The sequence below is a fragment of the Petromyzon marinus genome, chromosome 66, assembly GCF_048934315.1.
Source record: "Petromyzon marinus isolate PM22_M1 ecotype Great Lakes invasive population chromosome 66, UKy_Petmar_22M1.pri1.0, whole genome shotgun sequence".
NCBI lineage: Eukaryota > Metazoa > Chordata > Hyperoartia > Petromyzontiformes > Petromyzontidae > Petromyzon > Petromyzon marinus.
This window is the reverse complement of record NC_133732.1, coordinates 129202-135201: the sequence shown is the minus strand read 5'-3', so window position 1 is coordinate 135201 and position 6000 is coordinate 129202.

Here is a 6000-nt window from a genome sequence, read left to right as displayed (position 1 = left end):
TCTCTCTCCTTCCCTCGATGTGGTATTGTCCCTCGTTCATAACTGGCTGTGATGTTTCCGCGCCATCGTCTTGGACGCCACTCTCCGATCTTACATTAACATGCTAATCTCTTACATTAACATAGCCACTTCCGCACCCTTGTTGTGTAGGCCCCTCTCCGATCTTACATGAACATGCTAATCTCTTACATTAACATAGCCACTTCTGCACCCTCGTTGTGTAGGCCCCTCTCCGATCTTACATTAACATGCTAATCTCTCACATTAACACAGCCACTTCCACGCCCTCATCGTGTAGGTCGCCCTCCGATCATACATTAAGATGCTAATTTCTCACATTAACATCAAGAGCACCGCCCACTTCGTTTATGACCCTTGGGCTACACCCATTTCACACCTTTAAAACAAGTCTGCCTCAGCAGCATTCCTCACTTTTTTCAAGCTCATGATGACCACTTGCGTTGCGATCGAATCGTCGTGATCTATTATTTTTTCTACCTACGTGACTTTACCGAAAGAACCAAAGAATATGGGTTCCTGCAGTCACGAAAGCTTCAAATCAAGATATTCTATGTTTTTTTCGGTAATGTCACATAGATAGAAAAATAATAACAATAAAATAATAAAAATAAATTGAATAAAAATATCACAACACAAGCGGTCGTCATCAGGAACAGGGAGGTTAGCCTCTGAGGGCAAGCTGTTTATAAAGGTTTAGAGATGAGCGGGGTAGCTAATGTTAATGTAGGAGAAAGCTCCGACACCGGCAGTAGGTCTACACTAATCAAAGCATTACACCTCGTTCCACACACCCACACTGATGATGGTGGAGGTTGACAAGAAAACACAAATCAAGTCATGACCCAAAGTGGTTGATGACATCTTTCCAATGATTGCTCAGTCAATAACCTTCCTATCAGTTGAAATTGTCTCTGTGTCTGTATATATGGATGGCTTCATGAACGAATCTTTGTTGATAGCCAGTAGGCTTGCAAAGTACCATCGTCTTAGAGAAATCAATTTCGTGTGAGCCAGCCGCATTAAAATAATGATCAGCCACAGCTGAAGTATTGGTCCTACCATGTTTAAAATCTGCCTTATGTTCACGGACATGGTCCAAGACATGTCGCTTAGTTTCCCCAATGTAACTTTTGCCACAGATACAGCTTAGTTTGTAGACGCTGGGATATTGCATGTCAGGAATCTTGTCTTTCACAGATGGGATCATATCACGAAATTTACGTACTGTGTTAAATCTGACCTGGATCTTGTTTGTTAATGATTTTTGAAATATTCTTGGTTGCCCCTGCTATGTATGACAGGGTGATGGTTTTGATTGGATCCTCAGATGCCTCGTTCCTCACGGTTGGGGTGATGGCTTTGTGGATTGTGTAGTCAGAATATCCATTTGCCTTGACAGCTTGGTGTACGTGTTTCAGTTAACTGGTTAGGTGTTCATGGTCGGAGATACATTGAGCTCTATGGTCTAGCGTTTTGATGAGGGAATTCATCTGGGAAGGATGGTGGTGGGAACTAAGTTTTAGGTAGGCGTCAGTATGGGTTACTTTCCTGTAGACTGAATGGCACATTAGGACATCCAAGAAAGGTAGCATGCCATCCTTTTCTACCTCCATGATGAATTTTATGGCTGGGTGTATGAAATTGATGTGGTTGAGGAATTGGTTTAGAGCCGGTCGGCTATGTGGCCAGATGACAAATGTGTCATCTACAGATCTCTTCCATAGGGACGGGCATAGAATGGACGCCTGGATGGCGTCCGTCTCATATTTTTCCATGAAAACATTGGCTACAGCCAGAGATAAGGGAGAACCCATTGGGCTGCCTTCAGTTTGATTGTAGAATGTTCCATTCCAGGTGAAGTATGTGTTGGTGAGGCAGTGTCTCACCAGGGCCCGTACATCAGCATTCAATCTTTGTTGGACCAGGTCTTCAATGATTGCAATGGTATCGCACACAGGTACTTTGGTGAACAAAGAAACTACATCAAAACTGACGAGTAAATCATCTGGGGACAGTGAGATGTCTTTAATTGATGATACCAGGTGAGCTGAGTTAAGTACAGAAGAGGTGGTCTTACCAGTGAATGGCTGTAAGGCCTCAGGCAGATATGGGCCAGTTTGTAAGTGGGTGAGCCAATGGTGGAGATGATGGGACGAAGGGGTGTACTTTCGTTATGGATTTTTGGTGAGCCATATAATCTAGGTGGTCTAGCAGCAGGTTTTAAGGACAAATGTTTGGTCTGTTCAATTAACACATTCCTGCAGAGGGAGCTGGTAGGAACGTTGGGTTGCTCGGTCAATGGCCAGGGTCAACGGCGGCGTGGTGTATTCCACAAATATGCCCGACTGTGAGGGCGGGCACAAGCCGGCGTAAGTAGGTTAAACGTTGAGTTTTAAAAGGCACCACGGGGTGACCAGCCCCTCCCCTCCCCACCCAGCCCCACCCCTCCCACTCCCCACCCAGCCCCACCCTCCCCACCTAGCCCCTAACCACCCTCCCCACCCAGCCCCTCCCCACCCTCCCCACCCTCCCCACACAGCCCCTCCCCACCCTCCCCTCCCCACCCAGCCCCTCCCCACCCTCCCCTCTCCACCCAGCCCCACCCCTCTCATTTTTGGATGCACGATGGACGGACGGACAAAATAATCCCCTGTGGGCTGGTGTAACCAGGAGGTTCCTACAAGGATGAAGCTGAATCAGTGATGATATTGTTAGTTTTTGTAACAAGGCTGTTGATGGGATCTCTCTTAATTTTTGTGTAGCTACCATCATTAAGTAGGTCCTGAATTTTGTTATTGTACACAGTTTTTTCCATGATGACAGTGGCATTGCCCTTGTTGGCTGAGAGGATGATGATATCATCCCTCTTTTTCAATTGAGATAACTCAAAACGCTCATCCTTACTGATGTTGCTGTCTGGTATCTTAGCGCATCTGAGGGTTGCAACGATTTCAGATCTTGTCACGTCTGCAGCGATATGTCCCAAACCCTTAAGAGCTACATCGACCTGGGCAATGATGTCATCCACTGGTGTATGTGTTTGGGGGTGACTGCAAAGTTTAACCCTTTAGCCAAAACCGACTTTAGACCATTGGAAATACTCAGATTAATAACAACCTTGTCAACGTCTAACTTTTTAATGTGTGGATCGGGTTACTTCTTGGAAAGGTTGAACTTGGAAATCAGGATATATTTACATTTAGCTGACATTGTAGCGGCTGATGAAGCAGTCATGTTATCTACATATTCCCAATCAGTTGTAGACATATTTTCCGTCAATGACTAACCAGTTTGACTGGTTTGTCTCATCTACAGTGTGTTAATCAACCATAATGCAGGTCGCAAGTCACAAACCCACCCACCACTCACCACCCTGCAGGTTTTACCGCTTCTCTTTCTGCTTCTTATCTTGCACTGCTCCATTTTGGAATTCCCACCCATCGTCTCTTTTCCTGACCGCTTAAAACTCTTTTATTTATACAATAATCTTGTCAACATTTATCTATTTGCAACCTTGATAGTGCTCTTTTATGCTGACCGCGTGATATTGGGCCTGTGGTCAGCAATCGTGTTAAAAGCAAAGTTGCAACTGAGGGCCCACACCCAGTGCAGGTGCATAGCTGAAGATGTACACGCATCCAACCTTTCCACACACGGAGGAGTGCACACTCATATGTCTAACCTATAAAAGGCATTTTTTGTCTGTCCATCTGTCTGTCCGTCTGTCCGTCTGTCTGCGTACGTTCGCTTGCGGGGGATTTGGCTCTCGGACCGTGGGGTTCGCATAGAAATAAAATTGCCGGGTGACACGCCCCAGGCCCCGCAGTGGGAATAGGCTATTTCGTTTTCCCATCCCTAAACTTTAAAGTGGTTAAAATCGCGTTTTGGTGCAATTCCTATTTATTTATTTACTTTTGCCTACCGGCTCGCTGCTGCGCATGCGCGAAACGCCGACCGAGCAACTCGCGCACGCCGTCGCTGCATGGTGGACGCCATTTCTCATTCGCGTTAAAAATGCAAAAATTTTAAACGCAACGTTGAGGTAAATTCATCAAAGTGTCACGTCCTCTTCTATCCCCCTCCACCCCAATGTGTGCACTTACTATTATAGGGTCGGTAGATACTAAAATTATAGCGATTAAATAGTATCATTGTAGCGGGGGGGGGGGGGGGGTAGCGGCACAGCCCCCAGCCTCGGCCGGCCGGGAAATCTAGGCGAGGTCGGGGGCTCTGCATGTGACTAGGCCTCGTCACGGCACTCTGTCAAGTGAGTACTTTGTGCTATAGAGTCGATATATAATGCTACTAGCGGGAAAATGTATATTTAAAAACGTCTGAAAACTTTAAAACAACATACAAATGAAAAGATAACTCATTCTTTTAAAATAAAATAAAACCCGAGCGCCAAGAACCGATTCTTTAAATCGCGCCAAGGAATCGAAGGTTGTAGATTTATTTAGGATCGTCTTGAAGCGACGACGCGCAACAGAAACATCCTGGATAAATTTCGATTTAAAGCTTTCATGACTGCAAGGATTCATCTTCTTTGGTTCTTTCGGTAAAGTCACGTAGAATGAGAATAAAATAATAAATTGATAAAATAAAATAACGCAATAATATTCTCAACGACGTTTCGGCCACAACACAAGCGGCCTTCATCAGGTGAAGGGACGAGACTGTCTGGTAGGACAGCGCTGGATAAACCAACAAATCTAAAAAAACACCGTATTACAACGCTGTGTGCTCAAATCCCAGTGTATGAGTGAGTCTGGTAGTGTTAGTGAGTGTGTGTGTGAGTGAGTCATCATATGATGAGTGACTCAGCGTATGATGAGTGAATTAGTGTATGATGAGTGAGTCAGCGTATGATGCGTGAATGGGTCAGTGGTTGTGTGAGTGAGTATATGATGTGTGTACTACTGTAGTGTAAACAGGTACGACCTCAGTCGGTATCCACGGCTGTAATCATAGCAGGTACCACCACAATATGCACTGCTGTAATCATAGCAGGTAACACCACAGTCAGTATGCACTGCTGTAATCATAGCAGGTGCCACCACAGCAGTATGCACTGCTGTAATCATAGCAGGATACCACCATGGTCAGCATGCAATGCTGTAGTCATAGCAGGTACCACCATAGTCAGTATGCACTGCTGTAATCATAGCAGGATACCACCACAGTCAGTATGCAATGCTGTAGTGAAAGCAGGTAAAGCAACAGTATGCACTGCTGTAATAATAGCAGGTACCACCACGGTCAGTATGCACTGCTGTAATCATAGCAGGTACCACCACAGTCACTATGCACTGCTTTAATTATAGTAGGTACCATCACAGTCAGTATGTACTGATATCATAGCAGGTACCACCACAGTCGGTATGCACTGCTGGAGTTGTACCAACACAGCATGACATGCTGTAGTGAAAGCAGGATTTTTCAATGTTTTATTTAAAGCTTTCGTGACTGGAGGGATTCATATTCTTGGTTCTTTCGGTAAAGTCACGTAGAAGGGAAACAATAAAATAATAAAATATATCAAACAATACAATTCTCACGACGTTTCGACTGCAACACAAGCAATCATCATCAGGTGTGAAAACCACAACACGAACATTTGAATACATTGGCGGTTATTTTTAACGTTAGCACCACGGAGAGAGCTTTGACAGTTTATTCAGATGGACGAGTCCATCTATGTTCGGAAAAGAGGAGGGGGGAGACGAAAAATAATGGATGCGGTCTGAAAGCCACCTTAAGCGTGATCGATTGAATTAAGACCCGAAATGGTTTATCAAATCCTTCCAATGATTGCTAAGCCAGAATCCATCTTCTCGGTTGAAATTGTCTCTGTGTTTGTATAGGTGGATAGTCTCGTGAACGAATCTCTCATGGTAGCCAGATGGCTTGCAAAGAACCTCTGTCTTGGAGAAGTCAATGTCATGTGAACCTACTGAATTATAACAGTGATCTTCCACG